This window comes from Triturus cristatus, chromosome 5_2, assembly GCF_964204655.1.
Source record: "Triturus cristatus chromosome 5_2, aTriCri1.1, whole genome shotgun sequence".
NCBI lineage: Eukaryota > Metazoa > Chordata > Amphibia > Caudata > Salamandridae > Triturus > Triturus cristatus.
The window spans coordinates 1,058,110,721-1,058,124,805 of NC_140588.1; positions in this window are offsets into that span (position 1 = coordinate 1,058,110,721).

Here is a 14,085-nt window from a genome sequence, read left to right on the forward strand (position 1 = left end):
ACGAGGAGAAATAAAGATATTTCTCATCATTACACCTCCTCTGGGAAGGCGTAGGCTTTTGATGCATTCCCAGGTTTACAAGTCCTAGTAAATCCGGGAATGCGTCAAAATCCGTGGGTGTTGCGTAGGAACACCCACCGCAATGCCCAAGGAACACCTCTTTGCTGCAGAATAAGGCAACGCTGCACTGCTCTGGGGAGGCGTACGTTTTTGGTGCTGCCCCAGATTCATGCAATGTTGTAAATCTGGGTCCTGTGTGGGAACACCCACAACAACACCCATGACACGCCTCCCTGCTGTAATGTAAGGCAACGCAGCGACTTGCGCTGCATGGCCTTACACCTTCTCTACAAGGCCGTGAAAAGCCACACACGGTGGCTTTGTGTGGCCTTGTAGATATGACCCTTTACTATGCACCACCAGAGCGTTAAAAAACGTGACGCACCGGTGGCGCAAGGGGCTTGTATATATGCCCCTGAGTGTGGCCTGGAGAAAGGCACTGAAACTACTTTTAGGTCGAACCCCTGCCAGGTAGGCTAACAACTTCTTGTGGGCATTCTGAAAGCTTCCCTGGGATTGCATTCAGCCCATTCTTTCCCATTGGCTCTGTGGTTTGTAACTCACAGTTGCTTGCTTTCTGTTTGCTGTCCAGATTGAGTTCATCCCTCCCGTGGACCAATAGCGGTTTACTGTATTGGTTTACTATATCCTTCCGAGTACTCACTTTCTGTAAGCAGGCCTTTAAATCTTGCGCTTAATTTGTCACATTTGCTGTGCATTCAAAGACAGAGGCCAAATGTCAGGCTGTCACTTCCAAGGGAGCTTGGTGTTCACTTTTCTTTCCCTGACTTCGAAGTGAGAGAATTTATGTGACAATCTTACCTGGAATCCATGTAAGGGGAGAGGCTGTAGGATGTTATTTTGTCTTGCACATGACAGAGCTATGCTGATGTTTCAGAATATATCAGAATTAGGAAAGTACAAGTGAAGCACAATTTCTTACAAATATATGTTACTAAGGTAGCCATTGACTAGAATGTTTTCCAGTAAAGGGCATGATTTGATGTAAGACTTACTTTTTTTCACCATTGCAGGGTATATTAACAATTATTGTTTACATTATTAGTCAGTGTGGGCATTAGTGACATATTGTACCAGAATATACAGGGTTTAATATCACCCTGCAAAAATGTTAGTCAAAGGATATTCAAGTGTATACATAGATAAATCTAAGTTTACTATACTCAACCACACCTCTATGTGCCTGGAAGCCAGAGCACTAAATACAGAAATCCAAGCTGCCCAGGGGATAACTCTGTAAAAGTAGAAGGATTGTAGCCTTCCAGGAATACTCACATGCCTGATATGTATCCACAAGAAAATTCCACCAGGGTTCATATTCCATACATGAGCATTTGCAAATATCATTTTTCAAATAAAGAAATCCCTATCATTATAATCACATCAAATTTGGAGGTGTTATGTCCGTATTTTAGCATTTCCAGGCTTAAAACTGAAAACTTTTCCTTGCGAGGATGACGCCCTGTGAGCAGGACAAGAGTGGGTTGCTTTGATGATGGACATGCTGAAACATAGCTCCCTGGACCAGTCTCCAAGGAAGATCCTGAAGAGATGATCTGTTATCGGAGCCACGCTGCCTCATGAAGGTCCTGGGCAGGGAAGAGTGCTTGGAAGGTGTCCTCCAGAAGAGGACACATGGCTGCCATGACCTCATAGCAGACTAAACCTAATATCCCACCACACTTGGAGCCAATGGAAACAAGTCATAATGGGGAGACTGCTCCGACGTGCATTAGTGCTGCAGCGTAGATGTAATGCAGCCTTATACAGGAAGCAGAAGATACACCATCCTCAACCGCAATCTGCAGCAACTTACGAGAGAATACATCTAAGCAGAACTCATAATGTCCACCCAAACCAGACTAGGAGCATCAGCAGATGGATATCAAGGCTCACAACACACGCTTACTACTTCCAGTTAAAACATCCACTTTATAACCAGCCAAGCAGTAACTCAGTTATGATGGAAGCATCTTTCAAAGACACCAGTCACTGCCTGCAAACACAGAACTCCATGAATAATAATAATGAAACATCAACCGTAAACTGCCTGGACCTCAAGGGTGAAAATACAAGTTACAGCTAATAAACACATGTTGTTCTCTGGTGGAATCCCGGACATCAGAGGTTTGAGGCAACAGACTCAGTTGGCACTGTCAGGCCACCCCAACAGGAGAATGTGACCATACATTTCCTGCTCAATAGATATCACCCAGCTCAGAGATACACAGTACACAAGTCCCACTGTCTTGGATTGACTTCTTCACCAAACACATTTAACTTCTGGGCAAACTTGAGCGTCCTCCAGCAGACTCTTCCTGGCAGGCTCATTCTCTGTCTCTCGGCTACCAGCTTCAAGGCACTGGGACCGTAGGATGCTTGTTGAAGATCAGGGAATCAGACTATTTCCTGCAGGCTTTTTCTCTGGCACTTGGCTACCAGCTTCAAGGCACTACTCAAAGTACCATGGGATGCTGTTGAAGATCAGGAAAGTAAACTCTTCCTGCAGGGTCTCTCTGGCACTCGGCTACCAGCTTCAAGGCACTACTCAAAGTATCATGGGATGCTGTTGAAGATCAGGAAAGTAAACTCTTCCTGCAGGCTCTCTCTCCGGCACTTGGCTACCAGCTTCAAGGCACTACTCAAAGTACCATTGGATGCTGGTGGAGATCAGAGACGTAGACTTCATTAAAGGCTCTCTCTGGCACTCGGCTACCAGCCTCAAGGCACTAGTCAAAGTACCAAGGGATGCTGTTGAAGATCAGGAAAGTAAACTCTTCCTGCAGGCTCTCTCTCCGGCACTTAGCTACCAGCTTCAAGGCACTACTCTAAGTATCATGGGATGCTGTTGAAGATCAGGAAAGTAAACTCTTCCTGCAGGCTCTATCTCTGGCACTTGGCTACCAGCTTCAAGGCACTACTCAAAGTACCATTGGATGCTGGTGGAGATCAGGGACGTAGACTCTTCATTAAAGGCTCTCTCTGGCACTCGGCTACCAGCTTCAAGGCACTACTCAAAGTACCATTGGATGTTGTTGAAGATCAGGAAAGTAAACTCTTCCTGCAGTCTCTCTCTGGCACTCGGCTACCAGCTTCAAGGCACTACTCAAAGTACCATTGGATACTGTTGAAGATCAGGAAAGTAAACTCTTCCTGCAGGCTCTCTCTCTGGCACTCGGCTACCAGCTTCAAGGCACTAGTCAAAGTACCATGGGATCCTGTTGAAAATCAGGAAATTAAATTCTTCCTTTTAGGCTCTCTATCTGGCACTTGGTTACCAGCTTTAAGGCACTACTCATAGTACCATTGGATACTGTTGAAGATCAGGAAAGTAAACTCTTCCTGCAGTGTCTCTCTGGCACTCGGCTACCAGCTTCAAAGCACTAGTCAAAGTACCATTGGATGCTGTTGAAGATCAGGGAAGTAGACTCTTCATTAAAGGTTCTCTCTGGCACTCGGCTACCAGCTTCAAGGCACTACTCAAAGTACCATGGGATGCTGTTGAAGATCAGGAAAGTAAACTCTTCCAGCAGGGTCTCTCTGGCACTCGGCTACCAGCTTCAAAGCACTAGTCAAAGTACCATGGGATGCTGTTGAAGATCAGGGAAGTAGACTCTTCATTAAAGGTTCTCTCTGGCACTCGGCTACCAGCTTCAAAGCAGTAGTCAAAGTACCATGGGATGCTGTTGAAGGTTGGGAAAGTAACATCTTCCTTACAGGCTCTCTCTCTGGCACTTGGCTACCAGCTTCAAGGCACTACTCAAAGTACCCTGGGATGCTGTTGAAGATCAGGAAGGTATTTAGTTTGGGTCATTAAAATGGATAAGGAAAAGTACTCATTCCTCATGAAAATACCTGACACCTAAGAATATTTTATTAAAAGTCAAGTTTGAGTCTCAGCGGAGCCCTGAAGTGAGAAAAAAAAACATTTTAAGTGAGGGATGTTCACCAGGTTTTGGGTGATTTATATATGTTTTACATATTTTTGTACTCTATTATCCATAAATTAGATAGACTATAGGTGTCACTTAAGGGTCACTTATTTCGATGTTTGCCAAAACGGGCTAATTGGAAGTGTATTTAGCGGAGGAACAACATTCTGACGTAGCCAGCTTTTAAAAAGCTTATATTAATATGATAAGAATTTCAAGAGTACGGGGGAGTCTTCGACCACATTTGCTCTGGAACTGTGTGTTAACAACATGTCAATAAATAGAGGGGCAGATTTATATTGGACTTGCGCCACTTTTACGGCGCCGTTGCGTCACTTTTGTGACGCAGCGGCGGCGTAAACCCTGTGCCATGTTGCGCCCCATTTACATCGTGACGTATCTATGGAGATGCGTCACGGTGTAAAGCCCTGCGCCACATGAAACCTGCGTCAGGATTCATGTGGGCGTTTCTACTCAGGGGGGGCGTTCCGTCGCAGGAACGCCCCTGAAAAGTGACTCAGTGAAATCTATAAGATTTCACTGAGTCAATTTCCCAACACTGATGCGTCAAAACCCAGCCCCTGCTTGAAGCAGGCGTAAGGCTTGACACACCATATTAGGGATAGGAAAGGTTGGAACAGTGCTGGAGTTGCGTCGCGCTTGCGACGCAACTTCAGCACTGCGCCAACCTTACGCCGGCAGATGCGTCACATATCTGCTTGTCCTTGAGCCACGATGCACCGCATTGTAAATGCGGCGCATCTGCGGTGGCGCAAGGGCAAACTTGCGTGACGCATTTTCCCTGGCGCATCCATGCTGATTTGCAGGGATGCGCCAGGGAACATAAATCTGCCCCCGAATGTTTAAATCCCAGAGGAAAAGTGCGGCTGTGTTCTATTGTGTACAGTAATGACACTAGACACAGGGCTTCCAGGGTCTATATGTGCAGCTTTAAACTTTAGTGACTACAATTGATAGGCTCAGTAGAGGTGCTAGAATTGAGGAACTATTCCAGAACTGATTTATTCCGAAAATATATTGCCCATTGTATAGGTAGTGCAAGTTAAAAATAGTAAAGCCCAACGTGTCCCCTACAGCACATCATAAGATAGAACAACCAACAGCAACAAATGCCCTCGACCCCCAGAGCAGCGTGCTGCCCGCTGTAAAGCGCTTCAGCGCCTCGTCAGGGGGAGTAAGGGCTATGTAGATGTAATTACAGTAAAATACGAATGTGACAGTAAGTTGGAATCACAGCGGCCTGAGAGGAGGGCTGCATACTGTTCATGTTTTCAGAGCTGGCTTTCTGCAATGAGACATGAAATGAACTTGAAGCAGTAAACCTGCCAGACTCAGCACGTTGCTGCTGCCTGGAAGTGGTTCCTGCTGCCCTTTCATAGAGTCGACTCTTTCTTGTTTTTCAAGTGTTCTCATAGCTTGAGTATTTCACAAGCCTCCTGCTATTTAAGGGCCGAGCCGCAAAGAGCAAGCCACAGAAAACAACCATTGCTACACCTAATACTCACATCCTTAGCAAATAAAGACAAGCATTAGCAAAGCCAATAAGTCTCTCCTATGTAAGCGCTATTGGCTTAGCCAATGTGTTTTAGCCATGCTGTACGCCAGGGTGGCAGGGTGCTGTTTAGCATGGCTAAAACTTAGTGGCGTACAGCAGAGAGGAGTGGCATAAAGTGGAATGGCGTAGAGTGGCATAGAGTGGAGTGGGGTAGAGTGGAGTAGAGTGTTGTAAAGTGAAGCAGAGTGTGGTAGAGTGGAGTGGCATAGAGTATGGTAGAGTCGAGTAGCATACTTTGGAGTAGAGTGTCGTATAGTAGCATGGAGTCGAGTGGAGTCGGATGGAGTAGAGTGTTGTAAAGTGAAGCAGAGTGTGGTAGAGTGGAGTGGCATAGAGTATGGTAGAGTCGAGTACCATACTTTGGAGTAAAGTGTCGTATAGTAGTATGGAGTGGAGTGGAGTCGGGTGGAGTAGAGTGTTGTAAAGTGAAGCAGAGTGTGGTAGAGTGGAGTGGCATAGAGTATGGTAGAGTCGAGTAGCATACTTTGGAGTAGAGTGTCGTATAGTAACATGGAGTGGAGTGGAGTCGGGTGGAGTAGAGTGTTGTAAAGTGAAGCAGAGTGTGGTAGAGTGGAGTGGCATAGAGTATGGTAGAGTCGAGTAGCATACTTTGGAGTAGAGTGTCGTATAGTAGCATGGAGTCGAGTGGAGTCGGGTGGAGTAGAGTGTTGTAAAGTGAAGCAGAGTGTGGTAGAGTGGAGTGGCATAGAGTATGGTAGAGTCGAGTACCATACTTTGGAGTAGAGTGTCGTATAGTAGTATGGAGTGGAGTGGAGTCGGGTGGAGTAGAGTGTTGTAAAGTGAAGCAGAGTGTGGTAGAGTGGAGTGGCATAGAGTATGGTAGAGTCGAGTAGCATACTTTGGAGTAGAGTGTCGTATAGTAACATGGAGTGGAGTGGAGTCGGGTGGAGTAGAGTGTTGTAAAGTGAAGAAGAGTGTGGTAGAGTGGAGTGGCATAGAGTATGGTAGAGTCGAGTAGCATACTTTGGAGTAGAGTGTCGTATAGTAGCATGGAGTGGAGTGGAGTCGGGTGGACTAGAGTGTTGTAAAGTGAAGCAGAGTGTGGTAGAGTGGAGTGGCATAGAGTATGGTAGAGTCGAGTAGCATACTTTGGAGTAGAGTGTCGTATAGTAGCATGGAGTGGAGTGGAGTCGGGTGGAGTAGAGTGTTGTAAAGTGAAGCAGAGTGTGGTAGAGTGGAGTGGCATAGAGTGTGGTAGAGTGCAGTAGTATACTTTGGAGTAGAGTGTCGTATAGTAGCATGAAATGGAGTAGATTGAAGTGGCATGGAGTGGTGTAGAGGGAGTTGCGTAGATTGAAGTAGAGTAGAGTGGTGTAGAGTGAAGTAGATTGTTGTAGAGTGAAGTGGCATAGAGTGGAGTAGAGTGTCATAGAGTGGAGTGGAGTAGAGTGAAGTGGCATAGAGTTAAGTGGATTAAAGTGGCATAGAGTGGAGTAGAGTGAAGTGTCGGAGAGTGGAGTAGAGTGTCGTGTCATGGAGTGTCATGGTGTAGAGTGGAGGGTGAAGAGGGCAGGGGCAAAGAGTAGAGGGGTGTAGAGTGGAGCGTCTTAGAGTAGAGTAACGTGTCAAAGAGCTAGGCACCACCACCAAACTCATGCAAAGACTCCAGACGACCCAGAATGCAGCTGCCAGACTGATACTCAACCTGCCCAAGAGAACTCACATCACCCAGCACCTGAAGGACCTCCACTACCAGTCTAGATGAGATGCAAATTCAAGCTCCTGACCTAGGCCTACAAAACCGTCCACGACCAAGGACCCGCTTACATGAATCACTGCCTGCATTTTCGCCGGCCTCCCAGGAACCTCCGCTCCGCACACCTTGCCCTCACACAGACATCTTGCATACGCTGCTGCTGCTCTGGAGGGCGCTCCTTCTTCCATCTCTCCGCCAAAGCCTGGAATGCCCTCCATCTCTGCAACGCACCCTCGCTGACCCACTTCAGGAAGGGGCTCAAGTCCTGGCTCTTCGACTGATACCTGGAGCAAGCACCTGGATACCCTCTCGGGTGACAAGCTGTGCTTTATTTTTTTTTTTATTTTTTTTTTTAATGGTTTTTATTTTTTTTCAATATTTTTTTTATTAGCCACAGTATCAAAAACATCAATGAAATACATACAGAATCAAATAACATGGCAACATTTTTTTTTAAAAAAAACAACAATTGATTTCATTCCATTATACCACAAAACAAGAATTCATTTAATTTGTATTGGTTATCTTTCAACATTTCATATGATCAGCCATTGCCCCCCATATATATAAACCTAATTTGCGTTTCCTTGATCCTTTCACAGAATACAAACTGTGCTTCAAGTTATATATATTATAGAAACGGGCTCGCCACATTTCAAAAGATGGTACTTCCGACTGGAGCCAAAAAGAGGCTAGACATAGTCGAGCAACCGCCAAAGCGATAAAAAGCAAAAAACAATATTTATGCATGGGTCTCCCTTGCTCGAGATCCTCACCAACCCCCAGCAACATCATAGAGGCAGAGACTTTGACCCTGACCCCCACAATTTCTGTCATGAATTTCTCTATGTGTTGTATATATGGCCCTAGTTTAACACAGTCATAAAAAATATGGAGACTATCAGCGTTGTCCGTGCTGCATCGGAAGCATTTGCCATCATTGCCCTTCCCCCATTTCATCATCTTGGCCGGAGTATGATAAAGATTGAATGCAGTTTTAAAACGCTGAGCTTTAAGATTCGCCGATAAACAAATTTCCCCGGCAATGGCAATAGCCTTCTCCATAGACACACCAGGCTCTCCAACTTTTGCTGCCTACTTACAACTATGTTTTTCCAAATCATCCCTCCTTGAAGCTAATAGGATTTTATAAAGAACCCCTATTTTTTCTTGACCCCTAATAGCTTCAACTATTTTGAGTGGTACCATCGTCGTTGGTACTTTACTCAAGAAATCACGTATTTGTAAGAATTTAAAAAACTGATTTTTGTGGAGAGAGAATTTTTCTGCTAAATCTGAAAAAGTAGTATAAAGCCCCCTAGCCTCATAAAAATCCCTGATTTGAGAGATGCCATTCCGCCTCCAACTACTAGCAACTTGATCATGAAATATTGATGGCAAAATACCTACGGCCGTGGTTGGAGTATAGAAGTTTAATCTCTGAATTTGTAATAATTTTCGGGCTACATTCCAGACTTTGAATACAGCCCCTAGAATTTTAAAACGTGTTATTTTATAATAACTTCTATCCAGTTTCTTAAACAGACAGTTCTTGACTTCTGAACCCAAAACCATCTGATAGATTGAAGGAGCCTCAGCCATGTTGCTGACATCTTCTCCAGTCAGCATTATCTGCATATTTAATAAAAGGCAAGAATAATAATACAGTGTAAAGTCGGGGACTGACCACCCCCCCTCTCTCTGGGAAGAGTCATGAGATACATTGCTCTCCGGGGTTTCCCTGGAGCCCACAGGAACTTAGCACAGAGTGCTTGCAGATGTTGTAACTGGGCATGGGATTCCTCCAACGGTACGGACCTAAAGAAATACAACACCTTCGGGAGTATATTCATTTTAAGAATATTAACTCTACCCACCAAGGTGAGATGTAGGCATTCCCAGCTATCTAGCGATTGCTTCACTTTGCGAGTGATATCCCCCCAGTTAATATCGACCAGATCTTTCAGGTTTTCTCGGATCTTAACTCCCAGATAAGTAACCTCCTTAACCACTCTGTTTAGTACACAGAATCTGGGTTTTAGATGTATTCAACTTATAGCCCGAAACCACGCCAAACTCAGATGCTAGGCGTTCTACTTCAGATATAGCAATATGAGGGTCAGATGTTATAATGGCAATATCGTCCGCGTATGCGAATACACGGAACTGGTTTTCCAGTACGCAAAAAGGTTTAATCTGAGTACTTCTCTCTAACTTGTTAAAAAAGGGTTAATATAAAGGGCAAACAGCAGGGGAGAGCAAGGACAAACCTGCCATGTGCCTCTTGAAATTTTTATGGGGTCTGATACCAGACCCATAGAACAGATCCAAGCCGTGGGCGATCGATATAATACTTTTACAGCTTGGATAAAACCCTGACCAAACCCCATCCGCTGCATAACCCCCCAGAGGAAATCCCACGCCACATGATCAAACGCCTTCTCGGCGTCTAGTAGGATCAGCCCTAAATCCCTAGCCTCAACCTGTGCAATGTCAAAGAGCGTCACAATTCTGTTAATGTGATTCACAGTCCCCCGGCCGGGAATAAATCCATGTTGTCTTTGGGAGATCAAAGGTGAGATAACCTTTGCTAATCTATTCGCCAGGATTTTAGCATAAATCTTCCCATCAAAATTGATGAGAGAGATCGGGCGATATAACCCTGGCAAATCCGGTGGCTTATCTTTTTTCCTAAAAATAACAATGTTGGCCTCATCCCAAGATTGCGGTGCATATCCCATTTGAGCGGCGTGGAGGACGGCCTATTTTAATCTCCTGAAAGAAAGCCCTATACACCTCCGAAGGGAGACTATCGATGCCCGCTGCCTTACCAATCGCCATACTATTTATGGCTAGTTCTAACTCTGCCATAGTAATAGGGCTTTCCAAAATCTCTGCCTCCTCCTGACCGATTCGTTCCACCAGGTGTTGTATTGCTGAGTCCCCTGTATATACCCCTGTCTCTTTTCCCGAATAGAGATCTTCATAAAATTCAAAAAAGATCTGAACAATTTCCTGGGGATCATAGATCATATCACCTAACTGGTTCTTCATACCAGCTATTCTATAGGTGGCTTCCTTAGAACGTAATCTATTAGCCAGGCAGCGCCCGACCCCTTCTCCATACTCATAGCATTCCTTTTTATATACTAGATATTTAGCAGCGATTTCCTTGCTCCAGGATAAATTAATGTTAGCCCTACATCTCGCCACCTTAGTCTGTAGAGCAATAATATCATTCTTGGCCCAAATCCCCTGTGCTAAGTTTTCTTCCGCAGCCTTAAGCTTAATATACAATTCCTACATTGCAAGCTTAGCTTTCTTTTGCTGGTACAATCCATAACTCAGGACCTCCCCTCTAAGACAGGCCTTAAAGGCATCCCATAGGACTCCAGCTGAGGTTGAATGCCGATTATCTTGAAAAAAAACCTTGATCCAGTTTTTAATATGATCTATAAAGAGTTTTTCCAGAAGCAATTTCCTATTAAAAGTAAAAGTTCGCAGATTTACATAAAAGCCTAATGCGGGTATATCAAGGACTACTGGTGCACGGTCAGATGTAATTCTTGGAAAAACTAGGATTTTAGCTTCTGTGAATAATGTCGGCGAAACAAAAAAATAATCTAGTCGTACTAGCTTTGATGGGGATGGGAATAGAATGTAAAGCCAGGATCAAGTGGACAAAGATAATCCCATACATCAACCAAACCATGATCCATAAGTAAATGAGATAGTGCCTTGAAAACCCTAGGTTTACTACCATTATAATTTTGCGTGTCCAACTGAAGTTCCTTATTGGTCAGGCTGATATTAAAATCTCCACATAGCACCAAAGGGGTGGGCCATAATGCGAGCTCCACATTAAGTTTTTGCAACACCAAGGCTTCATAAAATTGGAGCCGTAAACAGTACAAAGCGTAAATTCTTTTCCCCCTATTGAACATTCTACGATAAGCCACCGCCCCAGCTTGTCAGCCAATACCCATCCCGTACTTTGTATAGCAGGTTTAGCTAATACCGCCACTCCCCGGGTGGATGTAGACTGCTGAGAAGCTGCTAGAAGCACAAAACCCATTTCCGCTAAAATGTTACTTTTACCCCACGGTACATGGGTTTCTTGTAGACAAACCATATCTGGTTGAATCACTCGAAGTTCAGCGGCTACCCTTTGTCTTTTATTATAGCTGTTTAGGCCACATACATTCAGTGAACATATTCGGAACCCAAACCGAGCCATTAGATAAATAGAGGGGCAATCCAATATTAAATTCTCTGTAAACAGACATTAAATCAATTAAGCTTAGACTTAAGCTCAAACTCAAAGTTATATCGATACTGTGGATTATTATTTTTATTTTACCCCACCCAGACACCCCAACCCCCCACTGCTCACTCCCGAACCTTCCCCACCCCACCCCACCCTACCCCTACCCTTCCATGAGGCTTTGGGACCAATAGTCCCTGTGATGTCAAGCTCCCAACACCCAGGTGAACGCCCCCGCACCATGCCCGTCACCCTATGAACCAGACAAGACATCATATAGATCATGTAAATTTAAAACATCCTTAAACAATAGACCTATTGCTGATGCCAACTACACCTTGATTATAGCACCAGATTTTGACATAGGGTGAGACAGCACACGAAAGAGAGGAAAGAGAGAAAGGAGTGAGAGAAAGGGAAGAGAGAAAAAAAAATTAACCATAAAAACAATAGATATAGTTACAAATTGGGACCTAAATTCCTGCCCAGCTTTTCAATCTACCAAATTCATACTAAAATCCCCCATTTAAGCACATTTCACAAAGATTGTAAAAATTCCTTTGCTACTATCTTGGAGGAAAAGAACCGGGTTTGATCCTTAACAATAACTTTAAGCTTGGCTGGGTTTAACAAAGACTTGCGCTCCTTTGGCCTGAAATGGTGCAATAAGCTGACGTAAATGCCAGCGCCTTTCCACCATTAAATGGCAAAAGTCAGGCCTTACAAAAAATTCGAGCCCTTTCCCTGCCCTTTTTCTATCAGGGCGTGCCAAAGAATACACATCTTCCCTAGCCAAGAAACTGTTAAGAGAGATCACAATCACTCTGGGTCTATCCAAAGACTGGCCGGGTCTTGGGCGAGGATTAAATGGGAATCGATGCGCTCTCTCTACTTCTCTTGACCAATCCCATTTGCTCAGCTCTGGAAAAGCTTCCGTAAATAAATCGATGATAAATTTGCGAGGGTCTTGACCTTCGACCCCCTCTGGAATTTGCAAAACTCTAAGATTGTTCCTTCGAGAGCGATTTTCAATGTCAGCCAACTTCCATTGTGTATCATCTTTTAGGGATCGTAAAGATTTGGTTAAAGCCTTCTGTACAACCAGTTCGTCTTCGAGAGAGGATATTCTTGCTTCTGCTTCACTAAATCTTGTTGTGAACTCAGTACAGGTATTGGCTATACGTCGTACCGAGTTCTGTAGTTTGCGACATGAGCCCTGTACTCTCTGGTTCTCTACTCGGGCCTCCTCTCTGTGAGTGACCATAGTTTGATAGATCAATGTTAAAGATATATCCTCGGGAGCCTTGATAGATGGTTCTGTAGCGGTTCCCGTGGCTCGCCCACTCTCAATGCTTAAGGCAGTTGAGCAGGAATAGTCCCAATGTAGGACATCGCTTCCATTGCCGCCATTCCTTGATTTGGCACCGCTTTTCAGATCTATTTTTTTGCGCACTGCAAGGGGGCTGCTATCTGATATATCCTCAGAGTCCTCCAGTTGTACACTACCATCACTACGTTCATCATCCTGCAGACCAGCTCTAGCTGAAGCCCCTAACATAGACTCAAGGTCGTCATTCGAGGAGTTTGACTGGTCAGATAATGAGAAAACATAGTCCCCAGTATCTATATCCTGCATTGTAGATTTGTGACTGGTATCGTCACCTATTGTGTCCTGAATTGCAGCCAAGCCAGTGTCATTGTCCCTAATCAATCTGGATTTAGAACCGGGACCAACAAGAGGTACCAGAGTAGGGGGTTCACCTGGATTGCTGGGAAACATCCCCTCCCTGTTAATATCCTCATCGTGTTCTCTGACTTGGACAACCCTAGATATAGGGTGTGGTCCCACGCTGATGTTATCCATATCAACAACATCAACATCTCTCAATTTGCAGGCACTTTCAATCCTCTCTGGTTCTGAGGTGAGTCCTAATGCCATAGCAGAAGACATGCATTTAGGAGGTTGGATAGCTTCCCCCTTATCCTTTGCTTTACCAGCAGAGAATAATAGCTGTATAGTATGCTTTACAATGTTCTAAGTCAATTTCCCTCCTTTTCCTCCCTTTAACACAGGGTCTTTATTTGGTGATATAGAGCCACTCACTGTGTTTGATGTATTTTTAGTTGAAATTCCAGCGTTGTCCACCAGAGGGCGAGTCCTCCCTCTTGCTGCCTTGCATACTACGGCGGCCACAGAGGGCTGGACAGAGCCGCGTCAACGATGCCTCCCAAGGCGACAAGCTGTGCTTTAGAAGCAAGACTTGATTGATTGATAGAGTGGGGTGTCTGTGGAGTGGCGTTAGAGAGGACTGATGCGTCATAGAGTACAGTGGAGTGTCGTAGCATGGAGTGGCATGTCATAGAGTGGAGTGGAGTTACAGAGTGAAGTGGTAGAGTAGAGAAGAATGTCTTAGAGTAGTGGGAGTGGTGTGGACCGGCATAGAGTACAGTGGCATAGAGTGGAGTGGTGTGTTGTAGAGTGGAGGGTCAAAGAATGGAGTAAAGTGTTATGGAG